The sequence below is a fragment of the Amblyomma americanum genome, chromosome 8 (genome assembly GCF_052857255.1).
Source record: "Amblyomma americanum isolate KBUSLIRL-KWMA chromosome 8, ASM5285725v1, whole genome shotgun sequence".
NCBI lineage: Eukaryota > Metazoa > Arthropoda > Arachnida > Ixodida > Ixodidae > Amblyomma > Amblyomma americanum.
In genome coordinates, this window is record NC_135504.1 from 87241920 (window position 1) to 87268957 (window position 27038).

Below are 27038 nucleotides of genomic sequence, written 5' to 3' on the forward strand. Positions count from 1 at the left end.
GCCGTTAGCGAAGGCCCTTCCTGCTGCTTGTCTCATTGGTTAACGCACAGTCTCGGCTGGCGTATTTTACAGCTTCGAATGCTTTAGCATTACACGCATTGTTGGATGTATTCTAGGCATGATAGTCTTAGCCGCTTTTGCGTAACAGTTTATTTTTCCATGTACACATGGTGAGGGTGCAGGAAAAAAAAGCCAGAAATTGTGGCTTGGCGTGGCCCTCGGCCCCTAACCTTCCGGCCCCTAAGACGGACTAACCTAAAAAGGACAGTTTCACAAAGTTACCCGAAAAGGAACTGCATTCGCAATAACCAATAATTCGGCACCGCACACCACCAGCGCGTCTGAGCCTAGGGGCCTCCATCCTTCTTTCCTGTACCCGCTCGGTCACACGTCACGGGTTATGAGAAAGCGCTATATTTAATGATCAGAGCCATGCTCCATGTAGTGCCATACAAGTAAACGAAGTGCTTGTCCCTAATTCTCCATAAAAGTGCCCCTTTTAGCAAAGGTCTGTGCAAAGATATACTCGGGCAGTCTACCGAATAGCCTCGTTATGAAGAATTCAGGAGCCGACAAATCGACCACTACTATTCCCACTCCATGCTGCGTACTATGAGATTCAACACGCCGTGGTTGCCTGCACTCTACTTAAGAAGGCAAAGTTTGGGAGGACTTTGGAGGCCCTTTTACGAGTACATTTGTTAATGGGCACGTTGTCTAGCCCTCCGGATGCAGTGGTTCCATTGATTCCTCTTTGTTCTCTTTACTTCTGCACGCTTCACTGCAGTTCCAATGGTTCCTCTTTCTTCTCTTCGTTTCTGTACTGTTGCAGGTTCGGTGTCTTTCGGAAGCCATCCTCCACCCTGCGATTCCACTTCCCGCAATCGGTCTGATGGCTTAATTCTGCGGCTTATGACTCAGCGTGCTCGACCCGATCTGTGAGTTTGCAGCTTGTCATTTGTACACAATTTTTTAACGAATTTGATCGCAATGGTCACACATAGGCTCTTGTGATTGCAGCGGCCACACTGTGTGTTGGCCGACCAGGCGAAAGGTAAAAAAAATTAGAAATCGGAGTAAGAAAAAATTTCAGAGAGGGGCGGAATTTTTATGCATTCCCGTGGTTCATGGCATGTTCAGCTACTCGGTCAGCCGTTTTGAGCATTATAAGGTTCATTGGCTACGAACTTCTGAGTCGTGTACTACAAAAGTGGTCATAAAACCACCACGTCGTCACCGTAGCATCATTTAAAAAGAAATTTCTTACAAAGCTCTGGATAATCGAGAGCAGCACTTTCATACTGTGAGGCGAGCACGGAATCCATAGGCCACCAAACAGCATTTTGCATTTTGCCAAAAATATGTGAATTTGGAATATTTAATCCGAAAGCCGAAAGTCAGCAGAAATGTGGTCATGGCAGTAAAGTGCAAATGCACGCTGTTTTAGCCGTCAGATTCACCCACCCCCAATGAAAGGCAGATACTCTCCGCTAGATAGACTGAAACTGGGTGACGTTGCTAAGCACCGGTATGGTGATACACGCATCGATAGGTGCGAAGAAGCTATATCAACTTATCGACGACATTAGCAGTCTGCAGACTCCAGAACAGACTTTTATTGGAACCAAGCAGGTACACCTAGGTGATGACGATTCGTGCTCGTGTGGCGTGTGCTGGCTTTAAGCGCATATGTAAGCTTCGGGGCATTCTGAAAAGCAGCACCACATCTGACTGAATGGTGTACGGGCATTGCTCGTCACGTGACTAGCTTTGCTATCGATTCAACTGTCTTTCTTGACAAGCTGTGCAGTAAGTGTGACCTCAAGCAACCCTTTTGACTGACTCAGCTGTTGACGTTTCGATTTCTACGTTCATGAATTTCATCCTGTTGGCTGCAAGCGCCAAAAAATGAGACTACGTTCCGGAACCCGCGCAAAATCTTAACGGACATTTATCGGACATATCAGCCGGCTGAACGTTATCTCGAGGGAAGCGCGTAAACCATGTATACCAATTTACCTGCATTTGTTATTTTTGAGCTTCAGGTTCGCCATGGGTGTCTAACTTCGATGAAAGGATTTGCCCCAGGAGATGCAATACCAATAGCTTTTCCATTTTTCACAGCAAACGGAGCTCCAATTAAAGGGCTCCAATGGAAAATTTCCTAATTCGACTTCAGACTGTTGTGTGTTTCTAACACTGACGCATCGCTTTGCCCCGATGCAGCAGCGACATTCTTTGGGCCGACACCACGTGTCCAAACAACGCAGACTTGGTGCCTACCGCCTCTGAAGTGCAGTCGTCTTGTGGGTGCGACCGGAGGACGTCAAGAACGGATTCCTCGGCACAAGGAAGCTCGGCGTAAGATGCATTACAGACGGCCTTGTGCTTTCACTGTCCCACTCAGTGTGACCTGCGACGAAGCGGTTGCCTTTCCTGATGTCTCCGGGTAAAGTGGTCTGCGTAATATATAAAGCTGGAGACTGCGGCAAAACTGGCACCGCAGAAAGTGACACTCTTTTTTTTAATGCGCAATACATATATAACATTCTCAGTTCTTGTGACTCGCACTCATTCGTGAAAGAAGGCAGACTCGCTCACTTGCGTGTTGCAGGTCGTAAAGCGCATTGACTGTGAATTATTTCCGCAGCGGTTCTTTGCCATGCATGGCCACATCTTTGACACAGGCCGACAAAGTCTCGCTGAGCTTCTTCCCGTCTTTTCCAGCTACAATAAATGCGCCAGCGGACATGAGTATACCTACCAGCATGGTTTGCCGCAAGGCGGTAACGTTATATTCTGAAGAGCACTTCTGGCATTGACATTGATTACTTCATCATAGTATTTCTCTTTTGCCGCTATCTGTAATAAAGTGTATGGAACATAAAGGCGTTGACCGATAGAAAGGAATCCTTATAAGCTATGTGTGGCATATCCCAGACTAATCTTTGTGGAGGTGTTTTCAACGCTTGAGTGCATAGTGATGAAATGAGCTCTGTACCTCCCATCCAAGTGCATGCAAGACAATATATTACAGGAAAGCCGTAGAGCGCACACTAGAAATAATTAGTGGGTGGCTGAAAACATTCAGTGGGTATTTGCATGGTGGTTTGGCTGCTGGAATTGCCGCCGGCATCGCCCGGATCTCCAAGCCGGACAGCATGACAGCACGCTCGGCGTCCTCAGATTTCCATGCTTTACGTGGTGCCACTGCTTTCCTCCAGGCTTTTTCCTAATTTATTTCTCGTACCTTCCGTCCCTCTCAGGTCTTAGGGGCTCGTTCGGCAACCTACTCATCTTTGTGTGGGGCCACATACAGCTGCCGTTAGCGACATTAAAGAGCCATCGTATATATTGTCTCTTTGGGCTTCATTGCACTGTCTCGGCTGTGGTTTTTTTACAGTTTTGAGTACTTCAGCATTGAAGATGTTCTTGAAGCTGTATTTCAGGTCTTATATTCCTAGCTGCTTATGCGTAACAAAGCTTACTAACCGAACAAAGTCCGTTCCTGCTGTGTTTACAAAAAAGCTGTAATTGCATTTATCAGAAATTCGCGACATCCCTCTGCCAGCACATCTCATCCTAGGGGCCTATGGCGTTCTTTTCCGCACCCACTCAGTCATTTTTATATGTTGCAGATGACGTCGCAGCTCTCTGTAATGCTGCAAGCCATGCGCTAAGTATTAGCACCCAAGGAAACAGAAGTGCTTGTCTCTAATTCTCGGTGAAGGCGCTGCTTTTAACAAAAATCAATGCCAGACACACTCTTGTGTTCTTCCCTCTTAAATCCTTATGAAAAATTCACAAGAAAAACCTGCCTGCCAGTCGAAAACTTTCACACCACGCTACGTGCTGAGAGGTCTGAGAGGACCTTGTAGCAGCTGCTCTATTTATCAAGGCGAAGTTTGTGAGCAGTTTGTAGACCCGTTTAAGAGCACAATTGATTACGATCGCGTGGCGTGCCACTCCGTTATCCAATGGTTCCACTGGTTTTCCTCTGACCACTTCGCTTCTTCAATACTGTTGCAGGTTCCTCCTCATGGCGAGGCGAGCTCAGCTCGACCCTGCCATCTCACTTCCCGCATTCGGTGTGATGGCTTCTCCGGCTCAAGGGTCAGCCTGTCTGCTCCGAACTGTGAGTTTGCAGCAACTCGTCATTCGCGGCACTTCATTTAGATGTCCACAAGCGATACCCTCGCCATCGTACCAGCCACAGTGTATGGAAGCCCGTGGTAGAAAGCAGCTGAAAGATAGCCCCCATCCATTTTGAGGCAAATTCGGAGGAGGGGGGTGTCATTTTTACACATTGCCAGGGGCATAAAATGCTCTATTGTCAGGAAGGTCCTCGGTACGCCACCACCGCGCTATCAATGGAAAACAATTTCTTTCGAACGTTCAAGCGATACATCCCGGGCCTTTTACATTGCGAGGCCAGAATACAAACCATAGGCTACAAAACCAGGTTGCTTTTCAAGCAAAAAAAGGTGAACCTAGAGTGTGCAGTGCCTTAAGACTGTATCTACTTTCTGTTGACATATTCCGGACATGTCAGCCGGGGGATACTCAGCAGCGCTTGACAGAGCGCCAACGTTCGCGACCGTTAGGTATTAAAAAACAGGCTAGCTAGACTAAATTGATGATCAGTATTCCATTAATAGAAAGCAGAAGGCGAATGGCATAGAATACAGTGATTCCAATGCGGAGTCTCTCATGTCAGAAAGACTTCGTTGCGGTTTTCATTCAAGAACACAGCCCCTCAGAAGTTCAATCTCGCCAATTAAGTTATTCCTGAAGCTTGAACAAATGCTCTTGGATCTTCGCGACCAGAGTTCTTGAGTAGTATCTGAGGCATCGTATGGCAAGGGCATTCATGTTACTTCAGGAAAACAGCGGCAATAATCGACCGCTGCTATGCAACTGCTTTCGAGAAGAGTTGTATACCGGGTAACGTCAAAAGTTCGTTATTCAGTGTTGTGCAATGGAACTGCCAGCTATCCACATCGAGAGGAGAAAACTGCTTTCGGGATTGGCGAGGTCGGTGAATTGTTGAAGGGCAGCTCCACTTCGAAGGGAAACCGGACTGAACGTTCATTCTCCTCTTCGATCCAAGAACTTACGTATTCACAGCAAATGGAGTAGTAAGAAATGGGCAGACTGTGTCTTATCTGCATCAGATAAAAAAACATGCGATTGACTGACCAGTAGAAGGTGCAGTATGGAACGCCTCTACGGGTAGATTGCGGATTCTGCTCGATTAAGAATAGTCTCCGTAGTATTAAGACGGGTTAGGGGACTATGGGGCATGAAAGACGATTACAGTGGATTTGTGGGTGGATTAGAAAGAACTCAGCGGTGTAACCTTGATAGCACGTTAGTAGTCGTTTGTACCCTCCGGAATTTTTTTTCCGCTCTTTCCTGCCCCCTCTTCTATATAACTAAACGTTGCTTCTGTTTTCTTCTCATCTCGGTTGAGCGAAGCTCGCCACTACATAGTCACTGCCTAAATAAACGTGAAGGACCCTACTCTATCTGTAAACATCTCTCAGGAAGCCAAGTGCATTTTCTTAATCTGATTCTTGTTTGCTATATCTATGAAGTTGTTCTAACAGAGACTTACTGCTTTTTTTCTTTTTTAGGAGCAGCAACGTCCTTCGTTCAATTAAGAGCCTGAATCAACACAACGGAGGCAGATGCCCAGTGCCTCTGAAGTGCAATCGTCACGTGGGTGCCATCGGAGGGTGTCGAGGGCTGTTTCCTTGCCGAAAGTAAGTGCGATGTGAGGAGCATTCCTAACCGGCTTATGCATTTATAGTCTCGCTCAGTATGACCCGCAACGCAGCAGTGGCACTTTCTGTGGTCTGCGGATAAAAGTATGCCTGTTATAGTAAGATGTAGCGTGATATGTACTGTAAAAAGCGGCAGGCTTTTTATGTGTACTAATAGATTAGTAACATCTGATTTCTAAACTCCCATTGGCTCGTGAAACAAGACTGAACCAACTTTTACCTGCTGCAGTGTGATAACAGCCTCAGAATAGCATTTCCCGGTTTACTACTTATACCTGTAATGTGGGTGCATCGTACATTGGTTGAACTAAAAATGCAATTTTTACAAATAATTATTAGAAAGCACTGAGTGATTGCTTTACACGGACGTTTCCTGAGCTTGAATTAGCCCTCTACTTACTTGTCAAGACTATGAATAATACCTGGTAGCCGCCGACTTCCAATGAGAATTCGCCAGGTCCCAGTGCTACTCGAACGCCACCGGGCTTCGCGTCTCCGAGCTAGGCGCTGCGCTCTGCATCCTACATCGATTTCAGAGCTCTGCGTGATGCCAGTCATTCTGCTCGTTTCACCAGCCTAGTGGAGCCCTCTGATCCCGATGTTTTCACTCATTAGTTCCTCCTAGCACTCATCTCTCTACTTTTTTAGCGATGCCCTGGGCCGGCTTCTGATCGTTGTGCGAGGCGGCATCCAGCTTTTGTTAACAGCAAAGGCAAGCCTTCGTTGATATTTCTCATCGAGCATCATGCCCTCTCCACGGCTGCAATAAATTGCTACTATTGTAGCACTTTCTTAACCATTCAGGCATGACAGCATGATAGGCATAACAGAACCGAAAGAACCAAATAAAACCTGTTTCGGTTGGACACGCAACAAACAACTGTAATAGCCCCTAGCACGAATTCGGTGCTGTGCCGTGCAAGTGCCTCTAAGCTTAGCGGGTTATCCGGTTTTGTTCAGCAGCTGGCCGGTTATTCGGAACTACTATTTAACCAATCAAACACTACTAATCCCAATCCATGAGGCACGCTGAGAGATTTGATCGTGTTCCATCTAAACTGTTTAAAGAGGAGAGCAGTTCAAGTCTACACCGGGTTACGGTCGCATAGGGTGCAACTCCGGGTCCAATAGCTACATTAATATACCTTTGCTTCTCGTCTATACTGTTGCAGGATGCTGCTGATTCAGGGGCTCGCCTTCTCCCGTCGGCTCCACTTCCCGCAGTCGGTGTATTTGGCTTCTGCAGCTGCGCAGTCTGTTTTCAACCCAACCCGTCAGCTTTCAGCTTCTCATTCGGGTCAGGTTTTAGATGAATTTGATGGGGACGGACGAATTGGTACCCTCGGGATTGTAACGAGCACATTCTTCATGAAAAAACACACAGGTCGTTCACTGATATTATTTTGTAGGTTTCGAGCCTTCAACAGACGAATCCGTACCCTCGGGATCGTAACAAGCACATTCATCATGACAAAACACACAGGTCTTTCACTGATATTATATTGTAGGTTTCGAGCCTTCGACGGACGAATTCGTACCCTCGGGATCGTAACGAGCACATTCTTCATGACAAAACACACAGGTCCTTCACTGATAATATTTTGTAGTTTTCGAGCCTTGGACGGACGAATCCGTACCTTCGGGATCGTAACAAGCACATTCATGACAAAACACACAGGTCCTTCACTGATATTATTTTGTAGGTTTCGAGCCTTCGACGGACGAATTCGTACTCTCGGGATCGTAACGAGCACATTCTTCATGACAAAACACACAGGTCATTCACTGATATTATTTTGTAGGTTTCGAGCCTTCTGTGGACGAATCCGTACCCTCGGGATCGCAACGAGCACATTCTTCATGACAAAACACACAGGTCCTTCACTGATATTATTTTGTCGGTTTCGAGCCTTCAGCGTGGCGGCGCCGCCACGCTGCCACGTGGTGTGGAGCAGCTGCCGGCGGTGTGGTGCCATGGGTGATCAGGTGGTTGGTCACGTGACCAAGTTCGACTCTACGAGCTGTAGCTATCGCGTCATTCCAGGTTTAACCAGAGCTAAACCACTGCCATTTTTTATTTTTGAATTGATTATCTGATTTATTTTTGCTGACAGTTTGTTTTCTTGCAGTGTCCACATCCAGAATGGAAATTCATGCCTCTTCGTGACTAGTGGTGTCCCCATCACTCATAGAAAAATCTTTCACGACCACCTCTGCAAATCTTACAGGCCTGGTGCCGCACATTCGCGGTGATGGCTTTTCGGCATCACATTCAGCACTTTGAGCAGGAAAAATATATGATATAGCAAACGTGCGCTTACGTCTTTTCCGTCCTTTCGTGATCACAGCGAATGTTGTCGCCATAGAACTGGATTGCCCTTACAATTCGTGAATGTCTCCACAAAATCCATGCAAGCTGGTGTTCTGGTTTACGGCATGGTACTGTAGTTTAACCACATACCCTGCACAGCTCTCTGTTCGCTTTAATGGTATTCTGTTCTTCAGCCATCCTATTCTGATGGAGGCGAAATACTGGAAGGGTTGTATATTTGAATTTCGGCTCGCATTTTAGAACCACATAAAGCCGGACTTATTCCAAAGGCTTCCATTACGAAGAGCCTGATAGCCCACAGTGGGGAGTGAATATAGAAGTTCAGTAACCTCGGTTGACTGCGCGTCTGTTCAGATGAATTAGGTCAATTATTGATTGCATACCGAGTAAGACACACCACGTAGCACCGTTTCACATCCAACATTCTGAGACAAAAATGTTGAATATTGTAGGTAATGATCAATTCTTCCTTTTTGTTTTTTCATCGCTCGTGTCTCGCCGCTGATAGCAAAAAATTTAACAGCGAAAAAATGCAAGCCTGATCTGCAGATACGATTTATCTTTTTACCGCTCAAAAATGCTTTGTGTTGAATTGTTGGGTATATGTAACGAGCGTATTTCGGTATATTGTGTACTACGCTTTCGTTCGTGAAAATTCATTAATAGATCTTGACTAACCGTGTCTTATGCTCTTTTTCCTCTAGTCCCGTGTGTCTGAGAAAAATGCTGTTTGAAGATTATAAATCTCAAAAACATCTAAGAAAATGTGGCAAGAAATTCACAAATTCCATGGCGACATCACTTTGCACAATCCCTTTTCTGTCAACCACTGGTCTAAAAACAACACACGAAGAACAATTGAGCATACTATAGGTGAACATTTCCGCGCAGTCTCCAGTTCTTCACACTATACAGAAACACATTTCGAAATATATGAACACCACTGAGAAACAGTCATCTGGTGAAATCTATTATGGTTTCACCGATTATTGAGTGGCGCCTCATGTAAACGCCCAGCGCATATAGCGCCTTTTTTCAGTTTTTCGGTTTCACAGTATGTCGGTTTTACAGCACACAGTTGTCATGTCCTCACTATCTGCCACTGTGGCAGGTGACAGTTAATAACTGGTCAGGAGAGGTTGCTTGAGAAACAACCTGGGTCTCACAAGCCCTACCATTGACAGTGTTTTTAAATCTCTTAACTGCTGCACCACTGCGCCAGGATTGCTATGAGGACTCCCTGCGATCTATGAATGACCAATTTTGCATATTTGGGCATAGGCAGAACCTAGGCGACTGAAAAGGAGTACTTGCGCAAGAGGGATCTCTAATGCTTTTGAATTGTACTCTTAACGGTAGGTAAAGTGTTATATGATAACCAAAGAAAGAGCAGTGTCCATGTCTGCTAAGTGATATGCAAAGGGGACCCTGGCTGCAGAAGGGACCGGTTAACGCTATCGGAGCAAAAAGTTCAGACGGAGCTTTAGTGTCTCCCCAAGTTTTAGGCATGGACATCCGCTTTGTGCTTTTCTAACTGGGAGCACTTCAGGGGCAGACAACCTCCAGCTACCATCCGCAAAGTACTGTACTTCCTTTGCTACACATATGACAAGAAGGGTGTGGAGTCCAGGCTGAAGTAGGTTGTTTATTTTCTACCTGAACAAAGTAATATGACTTGCAGGTCAGCTGCAGTGAGCGTCTGTCTGACCTTGCTTCTATGTGGCCTTGCAGAAATATCTGGCCGGTAAAGGCCGGCGAGTCGGACAATGACTACTGAGGAGAGATCATACATTGGATGTTTACTTTGCAGGCAAATACTAGCAGATGGGAATTATTGACCCTTTTTTATTTTTACGTGCAGTGCTGCCTTTGTTCCCATAGTCGTCTCTCTAGCCGTCCTCCTTCCCTGATGTACCCAGTATAACAGTCTCTAAGAAAGGTTCTTTTCGTTAGTCTGAAAGAGTTCTTTTCTGTGGCAGGCATCATCATTGAGACAGTCATAATGTCTCAATGGCCACTGGAGCACTTGCTAGGCATTGTGCTTTTGGCTTTGTTGGGCACCTTTTTTATATTGAACCTTAATCATCATAAAAAATGTAGAGGCCATAATTTATAAACTGCGAAAAATGTTGGTAATCAGAAAGTGGACTTATGAAGTACTGGCAGTGCTTGTCCCTGGTCTACCGTATGTATCACATTTGTCATAATGAAACTGAGAACTGGTAAACTGAAAAAAAAAGAAACAGGCATCTTTGAGAGACTTCAGCTGCACTGTAAGAACTGCAAAATAGTGAAGCTGCCACATTCGAAAGGATTGCTGATGGCACTCTAAATTTTTTCCTTGACTGTACTCTTGCAGGGTTACTGAAATTAGTGTCATTGTTAAGGCAGATCTAAGAAAAGTTGTTTTTATCAGAGTTGAATCATTCCACTGAAAACTAAAGAAAATTTGTCCCTTTGCTGGCAGTTTTTTCTTTTTGCACTGTTTCAATTTTGCAGTTGCTGGCGTGGAATCTGAGGCAGGAATTAAGCAAGTCTAATGTGTTTCTTTATTGTACTGTGTGATTACCACTGGCATAAAAACACAGTGAAGAAGGAAAGATTTTAAAACCAGTTGTGAGAGAACTCGTAGGGTGCTTGTAAGGCATGTCTTGTCACATGTGTAGAAGCAAATAGCGTGAATGCATGTGGTCATTGCTATTCTGATTGCTTCCTGTAGGGTGATGAGCTTGCAGCTCCTTACATTCAAGAGGTCAGTGCTGTGCTGCTGCATCGGCCTGGAACGCCGCACTGCTCCAAGTTTCTTGCCAGCGTGTCCTTGTTTGTGCTTCACTACAAACTGCACAATTCACTAAATTATTGTAGCCCCTTCTCTCCATCAAAGCATAAAAACACTGTGAAGAAGGAAAGCTTTTCAAACCAGTTGTGAAAGAACTCATAGGCTGCTTGTAAGGTATGTCTTGTTGCATGTGTAGAAGCATATAGCGTAGCATATCGTTTTAAGAAAGTCTTGCTTACTTGTGTTTCAATACGCCATGCTCCCAAAGATCACCCCCACGATAATCACAGCAAGCTTTACCGAGCCCCACCACCGTGGCTCAGTGCTTAGGGCGCTCGGCTACTGATCCGGAGTTCCCGGGTTCGAACCCACCCATGGCGGCCGCGTTTTGATGGAATCCCCCCACGAGCACGTAACTCGATGCATTAAAAACATATCGCCTTCGAAACAAGCCTTGATAATTTCAGAATTAGTTCTATGATAAACTAGGGTGAGGGTGTTCTCATAGTTGCTCTGTGAAAGGAGAAAACTGCTTTGAAAACTTCCGCTTCCATGTATTCCTACGGGCGCAAAGCCTACTTTTCACCCCCACGTTTTTCCCCCAGTCGGTCCAGCCAGCGATACAAGCACCACCGCAGATCCTTTGCGTCACAGATCTGTGTTCGTCTATATACAAATTCAACAACACAAACCCACGTGCTTGAGTTTTTTAGTATTTTAGGCTGTTTGCGGCTGAGTTGTATGTTCCTCAAAGGTGGGTTTTCTACGCAGGACCAGGGCTGTGGTTACTGTCTGCTAAGTGGTCGTCACGTGGAATGGTTCGAACGACAGCCTGGACCTACTCTGTTCACAGAAAGGCTCCAGGCTGGGAAGCTTCCCAAGGTGAGGACTGCTCCGAAGTGTTGACTTTGGCTGCAAGGAGTGACACACACGGGGGCACTTTGCGTCTCACTTCCTATTTTCCTGTATTCGCAGTGTTTCGCTATTTCTGCATGCACGGCGCCTGCATTGGTCACTAATGCAACAGCACGCAAACATAAAGCATTCTCCGGTCCGGGTGATTTAGTTTCAGTTTCAGTCACGTTTTCGAAAAGCTTTATTTAAATGCAAAAATATAACTTTTGCGATGCTTAATTATGCGATAGGATTTTTGAGGACCGAATTTAATGTACCCACAGGATACCACACGGGGTGACCGTAAAGACAAAGGTTAACCTGAACGACAAATTAGGATGCCATTTTTACCCGGCGTTAGAAAATTGCTGACATGGTGCCGTATTGGGGAGGAGATTCGAGAAAGAAAATCAGTAGAAGGTTGCAATGAAAAATTCTTAAAATAAAAAAAAAACTCTGGTCACACATTGAAGTGATTGCACATCGATCGTGCATACTATAAGTGGACAGGGGTAAGCTAAAGATTTGAAAGATTTCTTTTGTAAGTTTATGGACAATCTATAGATTGTGTGAAGATGTTTTTGTAAGGGCGGTGCGGCGCTCTACACCGAGACACTGTGCACTGAGGGACACTGGGCACTGAGCGGCAGCAGATGCTGGGGTAGAAAAGCAGGGCCCAGATTGAAGAAGTAGACGGTGGCTGATCTGCTCCTTCTCGCTCAGTGAGATCCTGGACAGTGCTCCCTTGCTCACAATGCAATACGATACGCGGTACATATGCAGTGAGATGCCTGTATCGTCTATCTACGCAGGCTGCATCGACGATTGCGATGTTCCAACTATTCTGGAGGCTGCGTGCGTCGGCTTTCTTGTCCTGAACTAGCCCTGTTAGCATGGCTAACGGGCAGATTGCGGAAGGGTGAGTGTGTTGAGACTGCCACTGCAGAATCCATTTGACTGCTATACATGGCGTGATGGTATTTGTGTGTAAGCAGGATTCATAGTAGTGCCTTCGACATCTCCGGCCAAAAACTTTAATCCTCTACTCCTCCTTCAGGGGTGACTGGGACGCAGTTCGCCAACGCCTACGTGTCCCGCACCATGCCAGACATGAGCACCGCGGTGCAAGTAGTGAGGAACAAGTCCCCTGTTTCATCCTGTGCTGGCCTCTAACAACGCTGCAGCGAACAAAGTAGGAAGAGGAGACGCCTTGGTGAGTGAGGGCAGTACACCGCCTGCGCTGTCCGATGCGCTTCAGTTGGTCGTTTAGAATCAGAGTTGGGCAGTGTTTATTTTCGTGCCGCACCATATACATATCCGCAGTACGTCTCTAAAGTGACCAGACTCTAGTCTCTTGACCAGTGCAGGCAATAGAAGTCTGCAAAACAGATCCGTTACCATGGAAAAGGAATAGAAAAAAACCATACCCTTGGTGCGATTCTGCAAGCTATGTGTGCTTCCAAATGTGACCGTATAAATATTTCAATGTGGAGCTCGAAAGCTGCACAACTATGAGCGAGATAAATTAATTTAATGGAACGAGAGCTGAAGAGGTCGGACTGCAGTCATGTGACGCTTAGTGTCCACGAAGGGGAGCAGGTTGAAGATTAAGTCATCCAACCAAAACAAACAGACAGGTGTGTAGGCCCGAACATCCCCATTTATTCGAACATAGAAAATAGACTAGTTCCTATTCTCGCAGCGCTGCCAAGGCTGGCAGGAGAGCATCTACACCACCAGCCGAGCACGCGCCTTCAACCCCTGGTGGCGGTACCAGCAAGGCAACACCCAGCTGGATACGTGACAGGTTGGTAAATCATTATGACGTCATAGATTCCACAAGGTTTTTGAGCTCCCCTGTAGCACTGCCGGTGTTGGGTTTATTGGTTTTCAATTCTGCTTGGCACCTTTTGCGCGAAGGAAATGCAGCCATTGAAATATGAAGCAGCAAATTGCTTATACTGTTTTTTTTCTCTTGCAGCATCGGCTATTTGGATGCGGCATCAGGGAACAGTGATGCTTTGGTCGGCTTTTTCGTCCTGAACTAGGGGTGCGTGCCTGAGCCCACAATAAAGCTGCCGTCGAGTAAGTGTTCAAATTTCAACGTGATTTATCCATACAAATTCCTCTGTTACCTTTGCTAAATTCTTTCTTCAATGGTCGCGAAAATAGCGATGATAATGAGTCAAATTATGATTTGCCGACTTGTTGTTTTGGACACTAAAGAAAAACTAAAGTTGTCTTATTTGGATTGAATACCACGTTTTAATGACACAGAGGAAGCGAGGACTAAAACCAGTCGTGCGAGGTTTGCCCAAACTGGAAATTGTTGGTGGTTCAGCATTGCTAAGCGCAAGTTATTCTGCGAAACTGGATTCGCAGGCGGGCACCACTGCTTGAGTGCGCGATTGAGCTGTCCATTGATCCAGGGAGCCAGTTATGCACTACCTCTCACTTGCTTGCGTACCTCATAGCCTGAGTCGCTTTGGGACGTTAAACAGTAAACAACCGTTCCTTTCCTAAAAAATCATCGGTATCTATAAAGTTGCCTATGCGGCAATGAACACATTGAAGGCCGGTGGCCTATTCCATACTTCTTAACTGAAAGACACTCGCAGTATGCGCAGTTTATCTCGAATCAAATATAAAACTCACACTTAAGACCATATCTGATAGCAGGAGATTTTAGTGCACACTGTCGTCAATGAGGAAGCTTGGTGCAATCACATCTAAAGCTCACACTTTAGACCATATCTGATAGCAGAAGATTTTAGTGCACACTGTCGTCAATGAGGAAGCTGGGTGCAGTAGAGGGCAAGTCAGGGGATATTTTACGCTATCCAATAGCACCTGTCTCCTATATACACGTAAACATTGATACCGTTCTCCAAGTTCATGCAAAATGAGTTGCCCAGATGTAAGTTTTTGATCACAGAATCTTTATCCATCTTTATCAGCGAGTGCCTTTATCAGTGTTTTTATCGATCAAGCATCAATCGTTCACTGAGCAAATCTGCTGCCCATAGGAGACCACAGCTGGGTGACCGTTAAAATCGAAGGTCGCTTTTATTGGCCCTCGAGGACACCTCAATTCTCAAAAAGATGCCCTGAATCCAAGGCCACCTGTGGGGAAAGGAAATAGTAGACAAAGTTGCTACCTGCAGTAAAGAGAGTGGGAAAGCTCTTTAATGCAGAAGAGATTTTAGCCGGCGTTTGAGAATCGCTGACAATCTGCTATCTTGCTTACGCGTGGAAATTAGAAACCACTACTGTGGCCCGCCCCAGGCAGTGCGCATGCTGCCGGAAATGCACAGCTTCTACCTGCAATACATGGGAGCACTGTGCACCACTTTTAATAAGCATTTAATTGATTTCTATACATCTTTCGCTCCACAATGCATTGATTTTTTTATTTTTTTTAAACATCAAGAGTGCTGCCTCTCAAAACATTGCTCTGACTTTGGCAAGCCTCTTAATGCGTCGAAGTCATCGTAACCGACAGCGGCACTGCCATCGTTTCATGCCTCGGCTGACAACTGTCCATTATCCCGAGGCCAGGGCAAATTCTGTGCGGTTAAAACGAAATCACTAAGGGTATGTTGAAGTGCGCACGAGAAGGTCGGCAATCCGCCAGCTGCTAGCGTGTCGTCTTGAAGGGTTTGAGCCATACGTGTCACGTCGGGTCGAGGTGCGAGTTCCATGTGTGGCCGCGAAAGCGGATTAGGGTTGGGGTGCTCTTCTAAAGGGTGCGCTATATGCGAAAACCTTGTGTTCTTTCTTGGCGTTTCCCGACGCGCGATCTTAGGTTCTGCGCATGAGCACCATTGGAGTTTGGTGCCAAACTTCCCGTTCAGCCTCTGGGCTAATCTCAACACTTTTATTACTGCGGATTTTACATCAAAATATCTTAGAATAAATTCTAAATGGTAACTCACATCCCGAGGGCAATAGTTATTCATTTTCGCTCAGTTGATTGCTGATTAAATAGAATAAAAAGGAGAGTGAAGAATTTGTCTTCGTGTGAGGGGTTTAAACGATCATTTTGGGTCAAAAGCATCTAAATGCAGTCTAAATGGGTGCATGCACCGCCAAGCATAAATGATAAATGATTGGCGAGCTATCTGTTTGTTAAAACAAGACAAGAAAACGTATCTCTAAAAATTGATTTGCAACCGCTGTCTTACGTGTTCAAAATCACAACACTATATTCTGTTGTGCTACAGGTGCAACGGGAATGGCGGTTTTTAGTTTTGCTCTTACCCCTTTTCGCAAATATCCTTGTATTCTCGCGCATGCGAGAATACAAGAGAGGAGAGATCGGATGCCTAGTCGTGCACCCCATTGGCGGTTGCCGCAGCCCGGCCGCGCTGCGTTAAGGCCCTCTAGGCCTCGAGGGTGCAGCAGCGAGACAGGGTCGCCTCCTAGTCCTCTCGGGTGCGGTCTGGTATTGGGCGTAGGGATGAGTTTGAATCTACTCCGTTACCCTTGAGGACCCGTGGTTATCTTGCCTTCGTATTACATATTCCCTGCCCTAGCCAATTTATTCCTCTTGATTTCAACTAGGATGTCATTAACTCGAGATTTTTCCCTCACCCACTCTACTCCTTCCTTCAATCATGGAGGAACATTAGGCGTCAGTGTTACCCAAACAGCAAATATAATCGGCCCAACATTAAAATTGGATGATTTTCTAAGGTCCTTTACAGGACCGGTATTTACCAGTATATTGCCAATACTGGGCCAATTACCTGTTCTGCTTGGGTTGCGGTAGGGCAGCCGTTCGAGCAGCCACAGTTGCTTAGTGGCTTTGGCGTTCACTTGCTCCTTTCAAAGTCCCGGGATTGATCCTTCATAGCTAGAACGTTAACGACGTCGTCCTCGGTTAAAGCCAAATATCTTTTCTGCAGCTATCCTGAATTCTTCTACATTCCATCTTATCCCCAACTCGTTGATGGGCTTCCTCATCACCAGTTTATTCCGTTCCCTCTACAAGTCTAGGCTAAATCGATACCTTACCTTCTTGTGGCCAACAATACTGCAACAACACTTTTGGTATTTCAGGAACTGTTTAATATTATAAGCACTAAAAAACTGTGTATTGAAGAATTCGTTCCACGTTTGTTTTCTATCATGTTTGGCTGCCGCACCGGTTATTGACCATGTCGTATCATCCACTGCAGGGGAGCGCTGCTGTCTCCCGTCAGCCTCATACACGGATGAGTCGCCAGGTATGTGCACACACACAGTGGGCGCTTCAAGTGGCTCTCTACCGTCATTAGACTGTAAGAAAGGAAAGTAAGCTTCGATAGGTGGAGAGAGAAAAAATTGGCGGTGGTTTAGTTCTGGTAAAACCTACAGTGACTCCATAGGTGCAGCTGGCCACGCTGAAGGCCTGAAATGCTACCGTAATGTACAAAATGCCATCCGCGATTGTCTCACGAACAATCAGCCCACGTTGAGGAAACCCAGATGGTGAGATTAAATCTGGAGCCCTCAGTACGACGTCCCTCAAAGCATATACGTCGATTCGAGATGTTAGAGCCCAGAAGTTATAGTTTCACTTAGGTCGGAGCTTCGATCGAGGTTCAGTATGACACCCGCCGGTCTGCACTATAGAGAGGAAGTCATTGCCCGAATTATTTCAAAACAATTTGCCAGAGCCCGCAGTCATTGTTTGACCGTAATACATACGTAATACATACATCGCAATGCAGCGATGGCGTAGAGGTAGAACATCCGCCTCGCGTGCAAGAGGACCGGGGTTCAAATCCTGGTGCCGCGCAATTCTCCACCGGGTTTAAAAAAAAAAAATCCGCGTGTCGATGGAATTGCATAACCAGGCCTGGAGTGCGGCCTTATCTCGGTGACCAGAACCGACAACGCACTTTCTCACCAGAGCAGGATTTGGCCACCCTGGTGTAGTACTTGGCCACAACCTTCTATGATCAAACCAATTAACCCTCGGCCCTCAGTCCCCAGCGGCTGCAGAGCAACTGACCACGGCGGCGGTCAGACCTGTGACGCAGCGGAGGGTGCTAAGAATCTCTGGCTCCGGACAGGCCGCCATTGGAATCTGAACCTGGCAACGTTTAACGCTAGAACTTTAGCTAGTGAGGCTAGCCTAGCAGTGCTGTTCGAGGAACTAGCGGGAATTAAATGGGATGTGATAGGGCTTAGCGAAGTTAGGAGGACAGGTGAGGCGTATACAGTACTAAAGGACGGACACATACTGTGCTGTCGCGGGTTAGAGGGTAGACGAGAACTAGGTGTGGGTTTCCTCATTAATAAGGATATAGCTGGCAACGTAGAGGAGCTCTACAGTATTAACGAGAGGGTAGCAGCTATAGTAATTAGGCTGCATAGGAGGTACAAGCTGAAAGTGGTGCAGGCCTACGCACCCACATCCAGCCATGATGACCAGACCGTTGAAAGCTTCTATGAGGACGTAGAATCAGCAATGAATAGAGTAAAATCGCAGTACACTGTACTGATGGGCGACTTCAACGCGAAGGTGGGCAAGAAGCAGGCTGACGACCACGCGGTAGGTGACTATGGGATAGGCTCTAGAAATAGCAGGGGAGAGTTATTAGTCGAATTTGCGGATAGAAATAATTTACGGATCATGAATACCTTCTTCCGCAAACGAGAAAACAGGAAGTGGACCTGGAAGAGCCCCAATGGTGAGATTAAAAATGAAATAGACTTCATACTATGCGCTAAACCTGGCATCATTCAGGATGTGGCCGTCCTCGGAAGGGTGCGTTGCAGCGACCATAGAATGGTAAGGTCTAGAATTAGCCTAGACTTGAAGAAGGAACGGAAGAAGCTAGCAAAGAAGAAGACCATTAACGAGTTAGCCGTAAGAGGGAAAGCACAGGAGTTTAGGATAGCGCTGCAAAACAGATACTCGGCTTTAACTGAGGAAGATGATCTTGATGTTCATTCAATGCACGATAACCTGACATCAATAATTACGGAGTGCGCAGTAGAAGTAGGCGGTAGGACAGTTCGAAAAGATACCGGGAAGCTATCTCAGGTGACGAAAGATCTGATTAAGAAGCGCCAAAACATGAAGGCATCTAACACTACCGATAGAATAGAACTAACGGAGCTATCAAAGTTAATAAATAAGTGCAAGGTAGCCGACATAAGGAAGTTTAATATGGAGAGAATCGAGCATGCTCTAAAGAACGGAGGTAGCCTAAAAACAGTGAAGAGGAAACTAGGCATAGGTAAAAACCAGATGTATGCATTAAGAGACAAGCAGGGCAATGTCATTAGCAATATGGATAAGATAGTTAACGTAGCCGAAGAGTTCTACACAGACCTGTACAGTAGCCAATGTAATCAGAACGCTAATGAGAAACACAGCAGTGCACAGCAATGCGTCATCAAGCCAGTAACGAAAGATGAAGTAAAGAAAGCCTTAGAAGCAATGAAAAGGGGAAAAGCAGCTGGGGAGGATCAGGTAACAGCAGATCTGTTGAAGGATGGAGGGGACATCGTGCTAGAAAAACTAGCCACCCTGTATACGCAATGCCTTATGACCTCGACTGTACCAGAAGCTTGGAAGAATGCAAACATTATCTTAATTCATAAGAAGGGAGACGCCAAGGACTTGAAAAATTACAGGCCGATCAGCTTACTATCCGTTGCCTACAAAGTATTTACTAAGGTAATCGCTAATAGAGTCAGGGCAACGTTAGACTTTAATCAACCAAATGATCAGGCAGGCTTTCGTAAAGGATATTCTACAATAGATCATATTCACACCATCAATCAGGTGATAGAGAAATGCGCAGAATATAACCAACCTCTATATATAGCTTTCATTGATTACGAGAAAGCATTCGACTCAGTGGAAACCTCAGCAGTCATACAGGCATTGCGTAATCAGGGGGTAGAAGAGCCTTATGTCAAAATACTGGAAGATATATATAGCAACTGCACAGCTACTATAGTCCTCCATAAAGTCAGCAATAAAATTCCAATAAGGAAGGCCGTCAGGCAAGGAGACACGATCTCGCCAATGCTGTTCACCGCATGTTTGCAGGAGGTATTTCGAGGCCTGAATTGGGAACAGTTGGGAATAAGAATAAATGGAGAATACCTAAATAATCTGAGATTTGCTGATGACATTGCCTTGCTGAGTCACTCAGGAGGTGAACTGCAAATCATGATCAACGAGTTAGACAGGCAGAGCAGATCGATGGGTCTAAAAATTAACATGCAGAAAACCAAGGTAATGTTCAACAGCCTAGCAAGGGAACAACAGTTGGCAGCGAGAGCCTAGAAATTGTGCCGGAATACGTCTACTTAGGGCAGGTAGTGACAGCTGATCCGGATCATGAGAGGGAGATAACTAGAAGGATAAGAATGGGGTGGAGCGCATATGGCAAATTCTCGCAGATCATGAGTGGCAGTTTACCAATTTCCCTCAAGAGGAAAGTGTACAACAGCATAATCTTACCGGTACTCACCTACGGGGCAGAAACGTGGAGGCTAACGAAAAGAGTTCAGCTTAAGTTAAGGACAACGCAGCGAGCCATGGAAAGAAAAATGATAGGTGTAACGTTAAGAGATCGGAAGCGGGCAGAGTGGGTGAGGGAACAAACACGGGTTAATGACATCCTAGTCGAAATCAAGAGAAAGAAATGGGCTTGGGCAGGGCATGTAATGCGAAGGCAAGATAACCGCTGGTCTTTAAGGGTAACGGAGTGGGTTCCAAGAGAAAGTAAGCGTAGCAGGGGGCGGCAGAAGGTTAGATGGGCGGATGAAATTAAGAAGTTTGCAGGCAAAGGGTGGATGCGGCTGGCAAAGGATAGGGTTAATTGGAGAGACATGGGAGAGGCCTTTGCCCTGCAGTGGGTGTAGTAGGGCTGATGATGATGATGATGATGACATACGCAAGTACAGGCTTCAAGGAGCGTTCTATGTGTACAAAAATGGCATCAGCGATTGTCTCTGCAGCTGGGACTAAACCCCTCTGCTGTGCCAAACAGTACACGTTAACGAAACAGCGCTAGAAGGAAGGGAAGGAATTACGACAAGGAAATGCATGGTCGTGACGAGAATGTGTAGATATTCTTGGAACTTTTCGCGCGATGTCTGTGCATTGAAGTTATTGTTTTTCTCCGGCAGCATCGGTCCTTTGGATGTGACAGGCTACATCGAGACTCGTGTGGTCGCCTTCTATTTCCTGAACTAGGGCGTCTTGCATGCCCAATTTGCAAAGTACGCCAGAGTAAGTGCGCCATGAGTGGCATTTTTAACCAGTGTTGATTGCGATTCGGGGCGTGATGGTATTGGCAAGTAAGCTAAGTGCAAATTGGCTACCTGTATAGGCTGATTTATTTTCCTTCAGCTACACTAGTACCTCCAACATGGCCGAAGACAGCGGCGGTTATTTATCAGACCTAGAAGTCGCCGACTGGTTGACTACTACAAGGAAAGGGGATGCGGACGATGCGAATTCGTGCAGAAATAAAAAAAAAAGCCTAGTGAACAGGGTCGCGTAATGAGCGCAGGCTGAACTTGTGCTCTCGAAACGTGCAATTGTTTTCTTCGCGTCATTATTGCACATGATACTGTTGGTGGGCAAGTCTGGTTATAATAATGTGAATGTCTGTGGGTTCCCGGTTTTTTATTGCCAAACAACTACACCATGTGCCGAATGCGAAAAGGTGTGAACTATGCTAGAGGGAACTGTAGCCGCACAAACTTAAGAGCATTGCGGGCCGCTACGTCACTTATGAGTGCGGGATTGAGGTAACCGTATGCTCTCATACACGGAAAGCGTGCTGAATACTCCATTTCGCTTTATTGAGAATGTTAGTCACATGGGTTGAAGTGTTAATTCTCCCAACCTACCCATTCATCCATTTGTACCGCTTCAAATGATTTCGGGCTGTTCTATTCTGCGTAATTCACGCATTCCCCAAGTTTTCAGGAATACTTCAGGGAAGAAAGTACATTCATGGCGCGAGTAAATACTGCAGCTCTCCAACAGCCTGTGGTCGCGCATTGACACACGCGCTGCCACGCATAACTATAACGCATCTACTCAGATGCAGAAAGAATGAGCAATGTCGGCACACATAACATGGCCAGCAGCCCACAGGAGAAATAAAAATCAGAGCAATAACATTTACATTGAACTTGACTTCAGACTGATGTTTTAGAAGAAATATCGAACATCACTCTGAATTAAATCAACACTGCTCTAGCAGTACGGAGAGCAGTATCAGCAAAAGTCCACCAATAGATCTCTGTCATCGACAGTTTATAACGGGGTCTTAGGTTGATGCTCAGACGGCGGCGAAACCACGGCAGCGACAGAGTCTCTCTCCTGTTCAGGTCAGCAGGCGCTCTCTCTGAGCGATGGTTGTTGTTGTTCCCCTCACAAAATGGCACATACCCACAAGGGGGATTGGCCATAACCAGGCGGTCACTATTTAAATAGCATATTGAGGAAAAACGCTAAGGCGCCTGTGTGCTGTGCGATGTCAGCGCACGTTAAAGATCCCCAGGTGGTCAAAATTATTCCGGAGCCCTCCACTACGGCACCCTTCTTCTTTCACTCCCTCCTTTATCCCTTCCCTTACGGCGCGGTTCAGGTATCCTCCGATACATGAGACAGATACTGCGCCATTTCCTTTCCTTCAAAACCAATTATTATTATTATTATGGCAAGCATGGGATGACCTAACAAAAATTGTGTAACTCTGTTTCCGTAGCAGAGGAGGTTGCAGGAGGTTAGGGTGACCTAACAAACTGAAAATCAGGTAAGGGAATCTTTAAAAAAGAGAGATTGTGAGAGAGAGAGTAGGAATTGCAAAAAGTAGTTACCCAAATACGAAAGCTTATGATGGTATGGACAGTATGAAAGCCTATGAAGGTAGACGTTTTGATTCTAGGAGATAATTATGAACGGCAGAGCAAACATTCCCATTCGTATGGCCAAGCATAGAATCGCCAATGGACAGAACAACAGCAGAAGACAGACGCAAATTGACATTCTGCATTGGGACCTCTAATAGTCGCCTCCGGATCGATGAGTAGCGATGACAAAAGAGAAGTGCTCTATTGTTTCCGGCTAAACACAATGGTATTGTGATGACAGTGAGACTAGGATGATGATCTTCCTCGCAATGGCCCCGGGGAGAAAAGGAGCCATCCTGGCTACTCACTGTGCCGACAACGCAACCTGGTCGTATATAGTACGGCTTGAGTCGTTGGACATGCGTTGTCTCGCGACCACGTGGGCGGAGATCGGAAGACGGTGAGGGGCTCACAGAGGATGTGCGCTCCAGGACACGGTGGGGGCCAGGGTATTTTGAAAGAAGTTTCCTTGAGAGGCCGGAAGCAATGGAAGGGATCCGCAGCCAGACGAGTGAACCGATTGGGAAATCCGGATCAAGCTAACCGTCGTCATGGCGGTGTTTTTGGCGCCCCTGAGTGTCTGCCGGGAGTGACCGTGCAATCTGGCGGGAGTCTTCGGCGTGCTGGGCAGCTTCATAAACAGTTGCACAACTTTGTCGATGGATGTCGGCCGTAGAGCAAAAAAAATGGGGAGAAACCGGTGATGGAGTGGGTAGCAGTGTTGTGGGCGTACGTAACATAGGGTAGAACGAGGTCCCAGTTCGTGTGGTTGGCCGCAACGTACATCGCCAGCATGCCGCCCAGAGTGCGATTAAATCGTTCAGTTAGACCATTTGTTTCCGGTAGGCTGTACAAGTCTGGTGAATGATATTGCACTCGGCGAGTAGAGCTTTAACAACGTCAGCCAAGACGCGTCCTCCATTACTGAGGAGTTCACAAGGAGCACCGTGGCGAAGTATAAAGCGCTGCATAATGAAGGACGCGGTTCCTGCATACCGGTTCAGGTGACCAATGGCAACAATGACCCAGTGGTTGCCAGCAGCGGTGTAAGGCAGATGTCGTATAAATCGATGCCAACATGGCCGAAGGGGCGAGGAAAACAATGTAGTGGTTGCAACTGTCCAGCAGAGTGATAAGGCAGTTGCTTACGGCGTTGGCAGGACGTGCAGGAGCGAACGTACTCTACGATGAAGTTATACTAGCTTTCCAGTAGTACCATAGACGGATGCGAGTGTACGTCTTGAAGACTCCCGCGTGGCCGCATTGCGGGTCAGCTTGGAAACTGGTGCAGATTTGGGGCCGGAGATGTCGTGGATTACGAGAAGCCATTTCTGTCTATCTGACTTAGAGTAGCGCTTATAGAATAGATCATCGGGAATGGAAAAATGTGAAGCTTGGCGACGAAGGGCGCTGGATAGTGGAGGTTTAGATGGGTCGGAGAGAAAGTCATGAACAGAAGCAATCCACTCATATTTACGCTGCTCAGAAAGCATGTCACAGGTGGTGAGCGAAGGCGCAGTGGATTCTATGGCGCAGAGGTTGGCAAACTCGGCCGGTAGCGGGGAGCGGGACAGGGCATCTGCGTCCTGATGGTTGCGGCCCGACTGTTATACGACACGTATGTTATATTCTTGGAGCTCCCGGGGCCAGGCGACCAGAGGGATCTTCTAACGAAGAAAGCCAACACAGGGCATGATGCTCGGTGACCACGTCAAACGGACAGCCATAGAGATAAGGTCGAATTTTGCCAACGGCCCAGACACTGGCCAACCACACTTTTCTCTTACCGAGTAGTTGGATTCGGCTTTCCTGAGGGTGAGGCTGGCGTAAGCAACCACATCCTCCTCGAATTCAAACTCGCGTTGGGCGAGCACAGCCCCGAGGCCAATGCCACTGGCGTCCGTGTGTACTTTGGCTGGGGCTTGAGGGTCGTATTGACGCAAGATGGGTGGTGCCGTGAGGAGTCTGCGCAAGGTGTTGTAGGCGTCGTCGCAGGCACGCGATCATATTGGCGCAGATAATTGAGGCCATAGACAATTCGCTTGTGGCGCAGTTCTCGCCTCAGGAACTGCGGCGTCTAGTTTTCATCTTGCGAAAGATTCGGGCACCGGCGCAGGGGAGAAGGGGAGCGGCAACGAGGAAAAGGTGAGCACCGGGTGGAGAAGGGAGTGCGGTCAGGTGAAAGCGGGCGACTCTTTGGCGGCTCGGCTGGCGATGAGTATTCACTGCGAGGAGGCCAGTAAAAGGCATCTGGGGAGATTGGCGCACGACGACGGCAAAGCCGGGCCACGTGACCAGGCAGTCCGCAAGAGTAGCAAATAGGCCGACTATCACTTGTATGTCAGTGAAGGCCAAATTGTCGAAGCGGTCGCAAAAAAGGCTTCGGAGCGTGAGGAACTTGAGGCACAGACGCTTGAGGTGGAGCGTAGGTTGGACGGTAGTTAGGCGGCCGTGGCCGAGAGATGGCGGCAGCGTAGGTCAGGGGTGCAGCGACAGGTGCGGACGGCTGTGCTGGTGCGGGTGGAGGGACCGCTGAAAGGGCCTCAGCCACTTGTTCGCTGATGGCAGTGGAACTTCCAGCAGATATCTATGAATGTCAAGTAGAGAATGCAATTATGCTAATGCGAACATTAACCCGTTATCGTTATCCGAAAAACTGCCATACGTGAACACTGGATCTGGACACCGGAACCGAAGGGAAAACTAAACTGCTAGTGGGCTGAATTCTCTTTTTTTTAAACTACGCAAATAGACTGTCATTTTTTTTTCTCAATTGAATGGGCAGATTTTACTGCTTGTAAGCCAAACATCCCCATCTATTCGAACATAGAAAATAAGCTCGTTGTTATTCTCGCAGCGCTGTCAAGCCTGACAGGAGAGCATCTACGCCACCAGCCGAGCACGGGACCCCAAACCCTGGTTGCGGCACCAGGGCAACACCCAGCCGGATACATCACAGGTTGGTAAATCATGACGTCATTGAATCCGCAAGGTTTTTGAGCTCCCCTGTATCATGGCCGGTGTCGGGTATATTGGTTTTCAATTTTTCTCACTATCTTTTGCGCGAAGTGCAGCCATTGAAATATGAAGCAGCATTTAACGCGGAAGACAAAACACTGTTTGGTATCGGAGAAATGAGTGAGAAATATTTATCTAGCTTATGTGAATGAATCGATGCTTCCTATTTGCTGTACTCCTTCCATTGTTGAGCACGGTAATCAGGTACTGAAGGGATGAGTAGAAGATCCAGCACACATCCCATTAGCTACAGCTGAGTAGCATCAGTCAATGTAGCCAGCTCTTTTCCTGTGCTCTCGTTTGGTTACATAATTTTCGCGGTGACAAAATTTTAATTCTTACCATGACCAAACAGCCCGTGAAGAACTGCGTACACAGGACGCAGGTTCAAGGCAGAAAGAAACATGAAGAATCTGGAACAAATATCGGCTGACTGGCGAGCGGCCCGATTCAAAACGCACGACAGAATTTTCTGTCGCGCCACACAATTCTGTGTTGTGAGAAAAGCTTTTTTTCGTGCATTGTGTTGTGCGACACAGGTTCGTACCCTGGGTTACTTTGAACGACAATGGTAATTGCTGTAAGTTCTGTCGGACGAAAGACATCTTTCGCGTACTTATGTTCATGGCGGTACCAGGTATTATTTCCAGCAGAGAATAACGATACATATTAAAAAAGGGGTCCTGTTCTTTTTCTTCTATTGACTACACTAGAATTCTTGACAAACTTTTGCAGACATTCATTACTGAGTCATCGCGCATTGTTTTTCATTCTCCGAATCATTTCGAATCAATAAATCAATATATCAATCAATCAATAATCTTGCTAATCATTTTGTTCGGTTTCTTAAAAATTTAATTATTCCATTTCTTTAATAGACTGCCATCGGAAGGTAATGAGTGTCCTCCTTACTCTCCCCTTCTCCCAGAGTCTCGAGCGCAAGGCTCCAGAGTCGGAAGAATCCATCGTTACTTACGCCCAGAGTGGCCATCTGTCCAAGGGTTGGACCATCAAAGGCACCTGTCTCTCTTTGGCCTTTGGCGTAGACTTCCAAGGTCAAGCAATTGCGGTACGTTTGTCTTTTCCGTGCTTGCGCGATCGCGGCCGATGTTGTCATAGTAGAAACGAATTGCCCCTACAAGACGAGGATGTCTCTGCTAAAGCCATGCAGGCTTGTTTACGAGTTCACGGCCCGGCACTGCAGTTTAGCTACATACGCTGTGTAGCTCACTGTTTGCTTTGATGGTGTTCAGTTCTTCAGCGGTGGCTACACTATTCTGATGGAGGAGAAATGCTGGACGGGTTGTATATTTTAATTTCGACTCCCATTGTAGAACCACAGATGGGC

General features: G+C 46.6%; 1 long non-coding RNA gene across 1 annotated transcript in view; it reads left to right on the forward strand.

Moving 5' to 3' along the window:
• LOC144100510 (uncharacterized) overlaps nt 1–25624 on the forward strand; it is a 77215-nt gene extending 51591 nt beyond the window's left edge. Inside the window, exons 3-12 of the long non-coding RNA XR_013307699.1 lie at nt 4030–4135; nt 5637–5765; nt 11669–11779; nt 12604–12710; nt 12849–13004; nt 13494–13598; nt 13773–13876; nt 16972–17019; nt 20933–21035; nt 25530–25624. This is a non-coding gene — a long non-coding RNA (uncharacterized LOC144100510). The remainder of the gene's footprint in view (nt 1–4029; nt 4136–5636; nt 5766–11668; nt 11780–12603; nt 12711–12848; nt 13005–13493; nt 13599–13772; nt 13877–16971; nt 17020–20932; nt 21036–25529) is intronic.
• The last annotated feature ends 1414 nt before the right edge of the window (nt 25625–27038 follow it).